At 47.1% G+C, this 16,559-nt stretch overlaps 1 protein-coding gene across 1 annotated transcript in view; it reads right to left on the bottom strand.

Moving 5' to 3' along the window:
• LOC106565912 (astrotactin-2) overlaps positions 1 to 16,559 on the bottom strand; it is a 448,985-nt gene that overhangs the window by 83,950 nt on the left and 348,476 nt on the right. The gene's annotated exons all lie outside the window — the stretch shown is intronic.

Raw genomic sequence — 16,559 nt, 5'->3', positions numbered from 1 at the left:
TTGCGGCTTTGGGGTTGTACCTGGTGGGTTCATTAATAATTTGTGTGAGATTGAGGGCATCAAGCTTGGATTGTAGGATGGCTGGGGTGTTAAGCATGTCCCAGTTTAGGTCACCTAGTAGCACGAGCTCTGAAGATAGATGGGGGGCAATCAGTTCACATATGGTGTCCAGAGCACAGCTAGGGGCCAAGGGGGGTCTATAGCAGGCGGCGACGGTGAGAGACTTGTTTTTGGAGAGGTGGATTTTTAAAAGTAGAAGTTCAAATTGTTTGGGTACAGACCTGGATAGCAGGACAGAGCTCTGCAGGCTATCTCTGCAGTAGATTGCAACCCCGCCCCCTTTGGTCGTTCTATCTTGTCTGAAAACGTTGTAGTTAGGGATGAAGATTTCAGAGTTTTTGGTGGACTTCCTAAGCCAAGATTCAGACACAGCTAGGACATCCGTGTTGGCAGAGTGTGCTAAAGCAGTGAATAAAACAAACTTAGGGAGGAGGCTTCTAATGTTAACATGCATGAAACCAAGGCTATTACGGTTACAGAAGTCATCAAAAGAGAACGCCTGGGGAGTAGGAGTGGAGCCAGGCACTGCAGGGCCTGGATTCACCTCTACATCCCCAGAGGAGCAGAGAAGAATCAGTATAAGGGTACGGCTAAAAGCTATAAGAATTGGTCGTCTGTGACGTCCAGAATAGAGAGAAAAGGAGCAGGTTTCTGGGGGCGATAAAATAGCTTCAAGGTATAATGTACAGACAAAGGTATGGTGGGATGTGAATACAGAGGAGGTAAACCTAGGCATTTAGTGATGATGAGAGAGATATTGTCTCTAGAAACATCATTGAAACCAGAAGATGTCATAGCATGTGTGGGTGGAGGAACTGAGAGGTTGGATAAGGTATAATGAGCAGGGCTAGAGGCTCTACAGTGAAATAAGCCAATAAACACTAACCAGAACAGCAATGGACATGGCATATTGACATTGAGGAGAGGCATGCTTAGCCGAGTGATCAAAGGGTTCAGTGAGATTCAGACAGCTAGCCGGGCCATAGGTAGCAAGCTGGTGGAAGATGGAGGGAGGTCTGTTTTTAGCCACCTCGTGCGTTTCCGTCTGTGGGTTAGTGGGGTTCCGTGTGGAAGGGGGGACCAGTCCAAGTTGGCAAAATAGTTAGTTATAGTGGCCCAAGAAAAGTGTCCGATAGACCTATTCAGATCGCAGCCGATAAGACAACGATTAACGATTAGTGGGCCGCAGATGGGCGATCAGGTTACGTCGCGACGGAGGGGCCAGTTGGATAACTCCCTCGGGCAGATAACGTCGGTGGTCCAGTCGTGAGGGCCCGATGGGGCTCCGCATCGGCAGTAAAGCGGGTCAGGATAGGTGATTGTAGCCCAGGGGACACTTCAGCTGGCTAGCTCAGGAAAAGCCCACGAGTGGCTGACGGAACTCTTCAGCTGGCTAGCTCCGGGATAATGTGTGTTAGTTCCGGGACCGACGTTGCCAATAGTCACTCAGGTAGCAGCTAGTTAGCTGCAAGATCCAGGTGTAAATGTCCTGAGCCTGCGGTAGAAATCGGGAAAAGGAGAGAGAATATGTCCGGCATGCTCTGGTCTGAGTCGCGCTGTACAAAAACTGGCGATAGCTTTTCGAGCTAACGGATAGCTGAGAACAGCTAACCGTGGCTAGCTGAACTCCAACGTTAGCCAGTGAAAATGGCTAACCTCTGGCTAGCTTCTGTTGTGGATTTCGGATTTGAGGTAAATAATACTTTCTTTTTTAAATTGGTGAGGCGGGTTGCAGGAGAGTGCTTTGAGGTTGAGTTTTAGAAGAAAAAATAAAAAAATGTAAAAAGATAATGCGAAGAAAAAGTAAATATATATATACTGCTCAAAAAAATAAAGGGAACACCTAAACAACACATCTTAGCTCTGAATGAAATAAATAATCTTATTAAATACTTTTTTCTTTACATAGTTGAATGAGCTGACAACAAAATCACACAAAAATAATCAATGGAAATCCAATTTATCAACCCATGGAGGTCTGGATTTGGAGTCACACTCAAAATTAAAGTGGAAAACCACACTACAGGCTGATCCAACTTTGATGTAATGTCCTTAAAACAAGTCAAAATGAGGCTCAGTAGTGTGTGTGGCCTCCACGTGCCTGTATGACCTCTCTACAATGCCTGGGCATGCTCCTGATGAGGTAGTGGATGGTCTCCTGAGGGATGCAACTCCTGGACAGTCTGTGGTGCAACGTGGCGTTGGTGGATGGAGCGTGACATGATGTCCCAGATGTGCTCAATTGGATTCAGGTCTGGGGAACGGGCGGGCCACTCCATAGCATCAATGAATTCCTCTTGCAAAAACTGCTGACACACTCCAGCCACATGAGGTCTAGCATTGTCTTGCATTAGTAGGAACCCAGGGCCAACCGCACCAGCATATGGTCTCACAAGGGGTCTGAGGATCTCATCTCGGTACCTAATGGCAGAGAGGCTACCTCTGGCGACCACATGGAGGGCTGTGCGGCCCCCCAAAGAAATGCCACCCCACACCATGACTGACCCACCGCCAAACCGGTCATGCTGGAGGATGTTGCAGGCAGCAGAACGTTCTCCACAGCGTCTCCAGACTCTGTCATGTCTGTCACGTGCTCAGTGTGAACCTGCTTTCATCTTTGAAGAGCACAGGGCGCCAGTGGTGAATTTGCCAATCTTGGTGTTCTCTGGCAAATGCCAAACGTCTTGCACGGTGTTGGGCTGTAAGCACAACCCCCACCTGTGGACATCGGGCCCTCATACCACCCTCATGGAGTCTGTTTCTGACCGTTTGAGCAGACACATGCACATTTGTGGCCTGCTGGAGGTCATTTTGCAGGGCTCTGGCAGTGCTCCTCCTGCTCCTCCTTGCACAAAGGCGGAGGCAGCGGTCCTGCTGCTGGGTTGTTGCCCTCCTACGGCCTCCTCCACGTCTCCTGATGTACTGGCCTGTCTCCTGGTAGCGCCTCCATGCTCTGGACACTACGCTGACAGACACAGCAAACCTTCTTGCCACAGCTCGCATTGATGTGCCATCCTGGATGAGCTGCACTACCTGAGCCACTTGTGTGGGTTGTAGACTCCGTCTCATGCTACCACTAGAGTGAAAGCACCGCCAGCATTCAAAAGTGACCAAAACATCAGCCAGGAAGCATTGGAACTGAGAAGTGGTCTGTGGTCCCCACCTGCAGAACCACTCCTTTATTGGGGGTGTCTTGCTAATTGCCTATAATTTCCACCTGTTGTCTATTCCATTTGCACAACAGCATGTGAAATGTATTGTCAATCAGTGTTGCTTCCTAAGTGGACAGTTTGATTTCACAGAAGTGTGATTGACTTGGAGTTACATTGTGTTGTTTAAGTGTTCCCTTTATTTTTTTGAGCAGTGTATATACACGGGACACAACAAGAGGGGGGTAAAGGACGTCTGAACTGCTACGCCATCTTGGAATGCATATACAATTTTTCTTCGTATATATTTCGTATATATTTGTTTTAAATCTCATTTTCCATCTACGGACTGAACATACTCTCCTGCAACCCGCCTCACCCAATGTGGTATGGATCTGCTATTTTTACACTTTTGAACCGGAATCCCCTTCAGAATCTAGCCAGCTAACTAGCTACTAGCTAGTAGTCAGTTAGCCACTGCTAGCGGTCATCACGGTTAACCCGGATTGCCAGCCTCAGCCCAGGCAACTTTTGCCAGCCTACACAGCGCGATATCTACACAGAGCATATCGGACTGCTTTTCTCTATCACATCTCTGTATTCCTACCGCAAGCTCTGAACCTTTACTCCGGATCATCCGAGTGGCTACTCCTGTCTAACATCTCTGTCCCGAAGCAAGCACCAGTTAGCCTGGAGATAGCGTCAAACTAGGCCCATCTCCCGGCTAGCCGAAGAGATTCCATCAAGCAATCCCTGGGCTTCAATTACCTCTTTTGCCAATTGGCCTGGAGCCTTTGTTGCCGACACGGAGCTCCGCCGATCCATCACGACTGGTCTACCAACGTAACCGTCCGAGGGGGTTTCTAGCCTGAAGCAAGCACCAGTTAGCCTGGAGCTAACCTCAAGCTAGGCCCTTCTCCCAGCTAGCCGAAGAATTTCATCAGATAATTCCTGTGCTTCAATACCTCTTCTGCCAATTGGCCTGGACCCTTTGCTGCCGGCACGGAGCCCCGCCGATCCATCACGACTGGTCTGCCGACATAACCGTCCGAAGGGGTTTCAACATACTCCCCCGTTGCGACGTTCCCCTGAGGTCCATCTGCTAGCCTGCTGCTAGCTCCGGCCTGCTAGCTGTCTGAATCACCGTGCCTACAGCTCGCCTAGCTACTCACTGGACCCTATGATCACTCGGCTACACATGCCTCTCCCTAACGTCAATATACCTTGTCTATTGCTGTTTTGGTTAGTAATTTTTGTCTTATTTCACTGTAGAGCCTCCAGCCCTGCTCAATATACCTTAGCTAGCCCTTATGTTCCTCCCCCCACACATGCAGTGACCGCACCTGGCTTAAATGGTGCCTCTAGAGACAAAACATCTCTTATCGTCACTCAATGCCTAGGCTTACCTCCACTGTACTCACATCCTACCATACTCTTGTCTGTACATTATGCCTTGAATCTATTCTTCCGCGCCCAGAAACCTTCTCCTTTTACTCTCTGTTCCGAAATCACTAGACAACCAGTTCTTTTAGCCTTTAGCCTCTGGTGATGTAGAGGTTAACCCAGGCCCTGCAGGCCCCAGCATCACTCCCATTCCCCAGGCACTCTCATTTGTTGACTTATGTAACCGTAAAAGCTTTGGTTACATGCATGTTAACATTAGAAGCCTCCTCCCTAAGTTTGTTTATTCACTTTTATGCACACTCCGCCAACCCGGATGTCCAAGCCGTGTCTGAATCCTGGCTTAAGAAGGCCACCAAAAATCCTGAACTTTCCATCCTTAACTATAACATTTTCCAACAAGATAGAACTGCCAAAGGGGGCGAAGTTGCAATCTACTGCAAAGATAGCCTACAGAGTTCTGTCATACTATCCAGGTCTGTGCCCAAACAATTCGAGCTTCTACTTTTAAAAATCCACCTATCCAGAAACAAGTCTCTCACCGTTGCCGCTTGTTATAGACCCCCTTTGACCCCCAGTTGTGCCCTGGACACCATATTTGAATTGATCGCCCCCCCATCTATCTTCAGAGTTCGTACTGTTAGGTGACCTAAACTTGGACATGCTTAACACCCCGGCCGTCCTACAATCTAAGTTAGATGCCCTCAATCTCACACAAATCATCAAGAAACCTACCAGGTAACCCCTAAATCCGAAACCATGGGCACCCTCTTAGATATCATCCTGACCAACCTGCCCTCTAAATACACCTCTTCTGTCTTCAACCAGGATCTCAGTAATCACTGCCTCATTCAGCGAGCAGGCCTTTCTAATCGACCTGGTCCGGGTATCCTGGAAGGATATTGACCTCATCCCATCAGTAGAGGATGCCTGGTTGCTCTTCAAAAGTGCTTTCCTCTCTATCTTAAATAAGCATGCCCCATTCAATAAATGTAGAACTAAGAACATATACAGCCTTTGGTTCACCCCAGACTTAACTGCCCTTGACCAGCACAAAACATCCTGTGGCGTTCTGCATTAGAATCGAATAGCCCCCGCAATATGCAACTTTTCAGAGAAGTCAGGAACCAATATACTCAGTCAGTTAGGAAAGCTAAGGCTAGCTTTTCAAACAGAAATTTGCTTCCTGTAGCATTAATTCCTAAAAGTTTTGGGACACTGTAAAGTCCATAGAGAATAAGAGCACCTCCTCCCAGCTGCCCACTGCACTGAGGATAGGAAACACTGTCACCACCGATAAATCTACGATAATCAATCATTTCAATAAGCATTTTTCGACGGCTGGCCATGCTTTCCACCTGGCTACCCCTACCCTGGCCAACATCTCAGCACTCCCTGCAGCAATCCAAAATTAAATCTAGAATCGGCTTCCTATTTCGCAACAAAGCCTCGTTCACTCATGCCGCCAAACATACCCTCGTAAAACTGACTATGCTACCGATCCTTGACTTCGGCGATGTCATTTACAAAATAGCCCCCAACACTCTACTCAGCAAACTGGATGTAGTCTATCACAGTGCCATTTGTTTTATCACCAAAGCCCCATATACTACCCACCACTGCGAACTGTATGCTCTCGTTGGCTGGCCCTCACTACATATCCATCGCCAAACCTACTGGCTCCAGGTCATCTATAAGTCTTTGCTAGGTAAAGCCCCGCCTTATCTCAGCTCACTGGTCACTATAGCAACACCCACCCATCGCACACGCTCCAGCAGGTATATTGCACTGGTCATCCCCAAGCCAACACTTCCTTTGGCCGCCTTTCCTTCCCATTCTCTGCTGCCAATGACTGGAACAAATTGGAAAAATCTCTGAAGCTGGAGTCTTATATCGCCCTCTCTAACTTTAAGCATCAGCTGTCAGAGAAGCTTACTGATCACTGTAATTGTACACAGCCAATCTGTAAATAGCACACCTGAATACCTCATCCCCATATTATTACTTACCCTCTTGCTCTTTTGCACCCTAGTATCTCTACTTGCACATCATCATCTATCACTCCAGTATTAATGCTAAATTTTAATTATTTTCACCTCTAGGGCTTATTTATTGCCTACCTCCTTACTTTTCTACATTTGCACACACTGTACATAGATTTTGCAATTTTTCTTTTATTTTGTGTTATTGACTGTACGTTTGTTTATGTGTAACTCTGTGTTGTTGTTTTTGTCGCACTGCTTTGCTTTATCTTGGCCAGGTTGCAGTTGTAAATGAGAACCTGTTCTCAACTGGCCTACCTGGTTAAATGAAGGTGAAATAAATAAATAAAAATAAATAAAAAATCTGTCCAATCCGTTAGTCGAGTCATTGCACGGCAGTGGATGATAGGATGATACACTATCCTGTATTGATTAACAGTAGATTATGCTCTTCCCAGAACACTGATGGATCCATATAAATTGTGGAAAGTGTTACTGGGGGTGGGGAGGAAGCGATATCCCACTGCTTTGCACTTCATGAAAAATGGCCTGTGTCAGACAGTGAGGCCCTTTAAGGGGGTGGGATTGTATGCTAACAACATAAGTAGAACAAAGGACACATTTTCTTAAAGTTCCAATGCAGCCATTTTTATCTTAAAATCAAAACATTTCTGGGTAACAATTGAGTACCTTACTGTGATTGTTTTCAATTATAATGGTAAAAAAAGAAACCAACATAGCTTTTTAGCAAATATCAATTTCTCCAAAAAGAATTCTGCTAGGACTGTCTGGGAGTGGTTTGAGTGAACAGGGAAAACTAAAAAACAGATGTTATTGGCAGAGAGGTTTGAAACTCTTTTTTATTGGTCTATTAACTAATTTACCAAATGGTGAAGTCACCATGGAATGCCAAAACGCCATCCCACCAAAACAGGCAGAAAATTCAGGCAGCCTTTTCAAACAGCTCTCACACTAAAAGGGCATTATCATAATTTTCACAATTTCACAGTGTTACTCAAACCTCATAGTGTGGAAATATATATAAAACACAGAAAAATCATTGTAATGCCTTCATGACAAAGCATTAACTTATAGATTTCAGAGTCAGGGTTCTTTTGTCCCTCTTAACACTTCCATTCTACTATTCCACACTCATTTTCATTAACACTCATTTGATTTGATTCAATTCTACACACTCTTCTCCACTCTGACCAGTGTGATATCTCTCTGCTGGATGGCCCCAGGCAGTGTACTGCCTATCCTGCTTGGGGCCACGCCACCAGATTCTCTCATATCACACTAGCCAGCAGACAGCGTGGCACCCTGGTGTGACTCACTACGTAGAAAGCCATCGTCACTTACAAGAAGAGCAGGGGATCATGGTGACCTCCTAGCATATTCATCTGTTTGGCTAATCTACGCCAGCCACATTACTGTCCATTTTCTCTGGCTAATATGTGACAACACTGGCCAGCTGGCCCGCACTATTGATTTATTGGAGGATACGGGGTGGTGAGAGTCAGCGAGGAGCAGAATAGCAGCATAGCATTTGACAGCAGTGAGGTGCGGTGTGGTGAGGACCTCTCTAGATCACTCAGGTTAATACCGTTAAAAATGGATCGAACATCTATATCTCCAGTTTCTAGGAACTCCATCGAATGGAGGACTTCCAGGAACTAGTGGACGTTGGGTGGTTCACAGGAGGGTTAATGGGGGCTGGGGTGGAAGCTAGGTCACTAGGGAACCCTTATAACAGGCCCATATTGAGTTTTAGGAGAGCCGAGCTGGTCTTAGGATGCTCTAAGCTAATTTGATCCAGGCTCAATGGCAACTTGAATGGCATTGTGTTGTGGGTTCGTGTTCAAATAAATCAATTTGGTCAAAAGCGGTGGCTTCACACTTTTTTGGGGGGTGACTAATTCTAGCTAGAGGTGGCAGTAGCCAGGTCTGTTGTCGTAACCTTTCTTAGGGAGGCTTAGAGCTTATTGGATAAACCTGCAGCCTTGGTGCACTTGGGGGTAAACCGTTTCCGGGGGGCATTTTTGAAGAGGACATCCAAACAAATACAGTTTCCATTCAATTACACCATCACCAGACACATCCCATCACTCACCCCCAACTCCTCTGATTCAGCAGAAAGCACACAAAAAAATAAGAGCTGAGAGGCCGCCTCTGTAAACTCGTTAATTCTCCCTAAACCCTGAGATTAACAAATTTAAGGAGGCTGCATGATCCAAACCTGCGTCTGAACTCCACCTTGTGCAGGACACGGCATTTACGAAAGCAAAAAAATCGGGGGGGTGTCGTGTTGGGGGGGGGGCACTCGGCAAAATTTACAGCGTTCTGAGTCATTAGCCTCACAGCCAATTTGTTCAAAAGGTCTGCCATAATTCAATCAGGGCCGTGCAGGACACAGGCCTGCTGGCAACCTCTACTGGCATGAGTTTATTTATTTATCCATTGAGGTATTGGGCTCCGTCACTGAAACAGGGCCAGGGGAGGGTTCTTCTAGGGGGAGAATAGCTAACTGCTTATCGTTAGGGCTCAGGATAGGTACGATATAGTCTCAGTGTGGGGTAGGATCTGGGGTTATGAAACATACATTCATAACAGGCCTGAATCAACACTTCCTCAGAGGTGGTAAGAGGGCTCTGTCATTATCCGTCTGGGAGATAAACCTTGTAGATAACATGTCATGAAAAACCGCTTCAAAGAACATTGTTTTCTTCCTCCTTCTGTTTTCTTTGTCAAATCCTTAAACTAGCCCTGTCGTAATCATAGCATTGGAGACAAGTCAGAGAGTGACTATTTCTTTCTCTTTTTCAAAAATTATTTCCTGGAACCGAGTTGTTGAGGTGAGGAGGGGGACAGTGAATGCCATGTCAATGCCAGGATGAAAACAGGATCAAACTGATACACGAGAAGCCCCTGAACAGACAATTTGTTGTTTTAATCCTTCACCCCATTTTTCCTGTAGGGCTGTTTTTTGAGAAAACAGACAGATGGATAATTCCAGAAAGTAACATAATACCTGTCTACCTCTGTAATGGGCAGATTGACGGAAGGAACATGACAATCCTCGTCAGAGGTAGGCAGTAAGGGCAGCAGCAGCGGATGCTAGACGGCAGCTAGGCATTGAGAGCAGCAGGTAGTTATGCATGGCTGGAGATACAAACTGGATTTATACACATAGGCACACGAGTAGGGACAACATCCTTTTCTTTTCACTTCACAATAGACAACCCTGATTCCCTTATTTTATTGTGCTGATGGAATCATCTCATTTTAGTGAAAGCTTTTTGCATGGCCATCTATTTCTAAGTCGGGGTGGGGGAGGGGGGTAAACACAAGGCACAGTCTCAATTAGGGGACTGTCTCTATTGTGCAGTAGAGATGCATGGCCAGGCCATTGTGTCTGCTATGCTAATAGAAGCAGGAGTCTTTGAGAGAGCCGGCCAAGAACAGCAGCACTGGCTTGTCTCCGTAGGGTCGATGACATCAATAACAAGCTAATAATCCCTCGCCAGCGATCCACCGCAGTCTGCCTCCCCACCTGTCCCCAGAACACCAGAGGGAAGAGGAGGGAGAAAAAGAGGACACTTTGCTCTTCCTCACGGTTATGTATCGACAGAGCCCACTAGGGGCCGTCTGCTATTGATTGTGCTTGTTTTTTTTGTGGCTGAGAAAGGCGCTTGTTATGAGTGGCACGTACAGGCTGGGGTCTTTGTTGTTGTGCATGTGTGTGTGTGTGTGTGTGTGTGTGTGTGTGTGTGTGTGTGTGTGTGTGTGTGTGTGTGTGTGTGTGTGTGTGTGTGTGTGTGTGTGTGATATTGCTGCTGTGCTGCCTGCTGTAATGTCAGTCAGGCAGGGTAATTAGATGCTTGATTGGGGGAGCATGGACCGGTATGATCTCGGTGGTTGTGGTGGTGCTGTATGTGTCTGTGTCTGTGTGTGTGTGTCTCTCTGTGTGTGTATCTCTGTGCAGCCAGTTCGCTCAAGATCCACTGTGAAATTCGATGTCCGTCCAGGTAAGCAGAACGTCAGGAGATGTCTTCAAAACAGGCCACTAGACCAATAGAAAAGAGAGTTCTAAACCTCTTTGCCAATAACAGACATAATTTTCTGTTTTCTCCTCCCCACTCAGACCACTCCCAGACAGTCCTCGCAAAATTCTTGCTTGAGAAGTTAATCCTTGCTAAGAAGTAATTTTTGTTTCTTTATGGCCACTTTAATTGAAAACAATCACAGGAAGTTACTTAATTGTTACCAGGAAATAATTTTAAATTGAGATAAAAACAGCTGTGTTGGACCTTCAACCCTATCTCAAACATTAACCCTTACCTTAACCATTCAGAATTAATGCCTACACTTGTTTTGTTTTAACACTATCCCAAACCTTGATGAATAAAGTTAACCTTTGGAATTGGACGTTTATGGACAAACATCGGATTCTGCAGTGTGTGTGTGTGTGTGTGTCTTTCTCTCTGTGTGTGTGTCTTTCTCTCTGTGTGTGTGTCTTTGTCTCTGTGTGTGTCTCTCTCTGTGTGTGTGTCTCTCTCTCTCTGTGTGTGTGTGTGTGTGTGTGTGTGTGTGTGTGTGTGTGTGTGTGTGTGTGTGTGTGTGTGTGTGTGTGTGTGTGTGTGTGTGTGTGTGTGTGTGTGTGTGTGTGTGTGTGTGTGTGTGTGTGTGTGGCTCAGTTTTGAGCCAGCGCCAATGCAGGCCAGTTAACAGGTGAGTCATACACAAATACATATACACAAACACGCACGCACACCACAGTGCAGTGGACCTCCCAATTGCATCTCCCTCTCCACAAGACAAGGGATGATGTGATAAACTAAATATCAAGCGGCCCCAGATCCTCAGCTAAATCACCTTAGGGTTGAGATTCCAAAAAAATGACTATCTTCAGGTACACTACATGACCAAAAGCATGTGGACACCTGCTCGTTGAACATCTCATTCCAAAATCATGGGCAGTAATATGGAGTTGGTCCCCCTTTGCTGCTATAACAGCCTCCACTTTTCTGGGAAGGCTTTCCACAAGATGTTGGAACATTACAGCGGGGACTTGCTGCCATTCAGCCACAAGAGCATTAGTGAGGTCGGGCACTGATGTTGGGCCATTAGGCCTGGCTCGCAGTCGGTGTTCCAATTCATACCAAAGGTGTTCAATGGGGTTGAGGTCAGGACTCTAGGCAGGCCAGTCAAGTTCTTCCACACAAATCTCGACAAACCATTTCTGTATTGAGCTCGCTTTATGCACGGGGGCATTGTCATGCTGAAACAGGAAAGGGCCTTTCCCTAAATGTTGCCACAAAGTTGGAAGCACAAAATTGTCTAGAATCTCATTGTATGCTGTAACGTTAATATTTCCCTTCACTGTAATTCAGGGGCCTAGCCCGAACAATGAAAAACAGCCCCAGACAATTGTTCCTCCTCCACAAAACTTTACAGTTGGCACTATGCATTGAGGCAGGTAGCGTTCTCCTGGCATCCGTCAAACCCAGATTTGTCCGTCGGACTGCCAGATGGTGAAGCGTGATTCATCACTCCAGAGAACGCATTTCCACTGCTCCAGAGTCCAATGGCGGCGAGCTTTACACCACTCCAGCCAACGCTTGTCATTGCGCATGGTGATCTTAGTCTTGTGTGCAGCTGCTCGGCCATGGAAACCCATTTCATGAAGTTCCCAACGAACAGTTCTTAGGCAGCTTGGAACTCGGTAGGGAGTGTTGCAACCGGGGGCAGACGATTTTTATACGCTACGAGTTTCAGCGCTGACGGTCCGTTCTGTGAGCTTGTGTGGCCTACCACTTCGCGGCATGAGCCGTTGTTGCTCCGAAACCTTAAACACTTCACAAAAACAACACTTACAGTTGACCGGGGAAGCTCAAGCAGGACTGAAATTCTACGAACTGGCTTGTTGGAAAGGTAGCATTCTATGAAGGTGCCACATTGAAAGTCACTGAGCTCTTCAGTAAGACCCTTCTACTGCCAATGTTTGTCTATGGAGATTTCATGAAGGGGTGTCCACATACTTTTGTATATATAGTGTATCTACACTGAACACAAATATAAACACAACATGTAAAGTGTTGGTCCCATGTTTCATAAGCTGAAATAAAAGATCCCAGAAATGTTCTAATTAAGCATAAAAAGCTTAATTCTCTTTATTTTGAGCACAAATGTGTTTACATCCCTGTTAGTGAGCATTTCTCCTTTGGCAAGATAATCCATCCACCTGACAGGTGTGGCATATTAATAAACTGATTAAACAGCATGATCTTTACGCAGGTACACCTTGTCCTGGGGATAAAAAATGGCCAATCTAAAATGTGCAGTTTTATCACACAACACAATGCCCCAGACGTCTCAAGTTTTGAGGGAGCGTGCAATTGGCATGCTGACTGCAGGAATGTCCACCAGAGCTGTTGCCAGAGAATGTAATGTTTATATCTCCAACATCACCTCATGTTTAGCATGATAGTGCACAGCCCCATGTCGCAAGGATCTGTACACAATTCCTGGAAGCTGAATATGTCCCAGTTCTTCCATGGCCTGCATGGTTACCAGACATGTCACCCATTGAGCATGATTGGGATACTCTGGATCGACGTGTATGACAGCGTGTTCCAGTTCCAGCCAATATCAAGCAACTTCGCACAGCCATTGAAGAGGAGTGGGACAACATTCCACAGGCTACAATCAACAGCCTGATCAACTCTATGCGAAGGAGATGTGTCGTGCTGCATGAGGCAAATGGTGGTCACGTCAGATACTGACTGGTTTTCTGATCCATGCCCCTACTTTTTTTTAAAGGTATCTGTGACCAACATATGCATATCTGTATTCCCAGTCATGTGAAATCCATAGATTTGGGCCAAATGTATTTATTTCAATTGACTAATTTGCTTATATGAACAGTAACTCAGTACAATCTTTGAAATTGTTGCATGTTGCTCTTATATTTTTGTCCAGTATAATAACCAAAGGCTCCTCTCAAGGGGGAAACGTCACTCAGAACAACAATACAGTCGTGACAAGACAATACAGTTGAATCCACAGAGAGTAAGGTAAACCATCAAATTATACACAATCACATGCACGCACACAACTCTCTGCATTTATCCCCACCAAAAGAGAAAACCATGATGTCACCTTTCTCGATATACCGGTTTATTTTGAAAGGTAACCCACTTACTCCACCTAGGGGGACTTTTAATAACTACATCTACAGCCAAGCATGATTGTGTCAAGTTCACTGTGTTGAAAGAATGTTCTTAACATACTGTATACTGTAATCTTATCAAAGCAGCTACATTAAGACTGGATGTGTGAAGAAATTACATGGAACTATAAAAATATGTTTCCTTTTCTTTAATTTCCTGTACAGTTACAATGAACTTTGGGATGAAGTCTTTGACCAGATGGCATATCTATTTTTACCAGTTCATTTTATATTGAAATATAATTTCATTCTATGAAATTGCTTTAATTCCTGTTCACACCCAGTAAACTGTACTGTTGTCTTGACACTTCCACCTACCTCTCCCTTTTCACCCTCCCTTTCTCCCTCCCTGTTTCACCTATTCCATGATATCATTCTAAACGTGGCTGTTCCCCCCAAACCCCCATCGTCACCTCTCCTCCACTAACCATCACCAACCATCCTCCTTTCCCTCTCTCCTCCTCCTCCTTTCCCTTTACCTCCGTGGTGACGTAGCTCTTTATCAAACAGAGAAGAGCTCCCCATCGCCCCCTCTCTGCCACTCACCTTCCCTTCATCTCTCTCTACTGCCTCCCTCCTTCCCTCCATCCGTATCCACCAGCGAAGTCTGGAGCTGTAGGAGGACGGCTCAATGTAATGGATGGAATAGAATTAATGGAACGGAGTCAAACACGTTGTGATTGATGTGTTTGGTACCATTCCACTGATTCCATTTCAGACATTACGATGAGCCTGTCCTCCTATAGCTCCTCCCACTAGCCTCTTCCCTCTCCACTGCCTCCCTCCTTTCTTCCTCCTTCCCTCTCCACAGCCTTCCTCCTTCCTTCCCTCTTTCCCTCTCCACTGCCTCCTTCCTTCCCTCCTTCTTTCTCCACTGCCTCCCTCCTTTCCTTCATTGATTTTATTTCAGACATTACAATGAGCCTGTCCTCCTATAGCTCCTCCCACTAGCGTCTTTTGCTCTCCACTGCTTCCTTCCTTCTCGCCATCTCTCTCCACTGCCTCCCTTCTTTGCTACTTCCCTCTCCACCGCCTCCCTCACCACTGCCTCCCTCCTTCCCTCTCCACTGCCTCCCTCCTTTGAGCCTTCCCTCTCCACTGCCTCCCTCCTTCCCTCACCACTGCCTACTTCCTTCCCTCCTTCCCTCACGAATGCCTACTTCCTTCCCTCCTTCCCTCTCCACTGCCTCGTTCTTTTCCTACTTCCCCCTCCACTGCCTACCCCCTCCCTTTCCACTCCCTACTTCCTTCCCCTTCTCTCTCCACTGCTTCCCTCCTTCCCTCTCCACTGCCTACTTCCTTCCCTCTCCACGGCCTACTTCCTCCCCCTTCCCTCTATACTGACTCCCTTCTTCCCTCTCCAATACCTACTTCCTTCCCCTTCCCTCTCCACTGCCTACTTCCTTTCCCACTTCCCTCTCCATTGCCACCCTTCTCCCCTAGTTCTCTCTCCACTGCCTCCCTGATTTCCTCCTTTCCTCTCCACTGCCTCTTTCCTTCCCTCCTTCCCTCTCCACTGCTACACTCCTTCCTTGCTTCCCTCCCTCTGCACTGCCTCCTTACTTCCCTCTCCACTGCCTCCTTCCTTCCCTCCTTCCCTCTCTACTGCCTCCCTCATTTTCTCCATCTCCCTCCACTGACTCCCTCCTTTCCTATCTACTGCCTCCCTCCTTCCCTCCTTCCCTATCGACTGCCTCCCTCCTTCCCTATCTACTTCCTCCCTCCTTCCCTTTCCACTGCCTACTTCCTTTCCTCTCCACTGCCTATTTCATTTCGCCATTCCTTCTCCACTGCCTCCCTCCTTTGCTCCTTTCTTTTCCACTGCCTCTGTCCTTCCCTCTCCACTGCCTACTTCCTTCCCTCTCCACCGCCTTGCTCCTTTCCTCCTTCCTCTCCACTGCCTCCCTCTTCACTGCCCATCCCCTCTCATTCCACTGCCTACTTCCTTCCCCCGTCCTTCTCCACTGCCACCTTCCTTTCCTACTTCCCTCTCCACTGCCTCCCTCCTTCCCTCTCCACTGCCTACTTCCTTCCCTCTCCACTGCCAACTTCCTTCCCCTTCCCTCTCCACTGCCTCCCTCCTTCCCTTGTTCCCTTTCCACGCCCTCCCTCCTTCCCTCTCCATTGCCTCTCTCATTCCCTCATTCCCTCTCCACTGCCACACTCCATCCTTCCTTCCCTCCCTCTGCACTGCCTCCTTACTTTCCTCTCCACTGCCTCCTTCCTACCCTCCTTCCCTCTCCACTGCCTCCCTCCTTACTTCTTCACTGCCTCCCTCATTTTCTCCATCTCTCTCCACTACCTCCCTCCTTTCCTCCATCTCTATCCACTGCCTATTTCTTTCCCTCCTTCCCTCTCCACTTCCTCCCTCGTTCCCTCTCCACTGCCTCTTTCCTTCCCTCCATCTCTCTCCACTGCCTACTTCCTTTCCTCTTCCGTCTCCACTGCCTACTTCATTCAATCCATCTCTCTCCAGTTCCTCCCTTCCCTCTCCACTGCCTCCTTCCTTCCCACTCCGCTGCCTACTTCCTTCCGTCTCTACTGCCTACTTCCCTCCCTCCATCTCCCTCCACTTCCCCCCACCTTCCCTCTCCACTGCCTACTTTCTTCCCCCTTCCCTCTCCACTGCCTCCCTCCTTCCCTAGTTCACTCTCCACTGCCTCCCTCCTTTCCTCCTACCCTCTCCACTGTCTCCCTCCTTTCCTCCTTCCCTCTCCACTGCCTCCCTCCTTTCTT

The sequence above is a fragment of the Salmo salar genome, chromosome ssa01 (genome assembly GCF_905237065.1).
Source record: "Salmo salar chromosome ssa01, Ssal_v3.1, whole genome shotgun sequence".
NCBI classification, from domain to species: domain Eukaryota; kingdom Metazoa; phylum Chordata; class Actinopteri; order Salmoniformes; family Salmonidae; genus Salmo; species Salmo salar.
The sequence above is the reverse complement of the archived record's forward strand: the minus strand, read 5'-3'. Positions and strand labels throughout refer to the sequence as shown.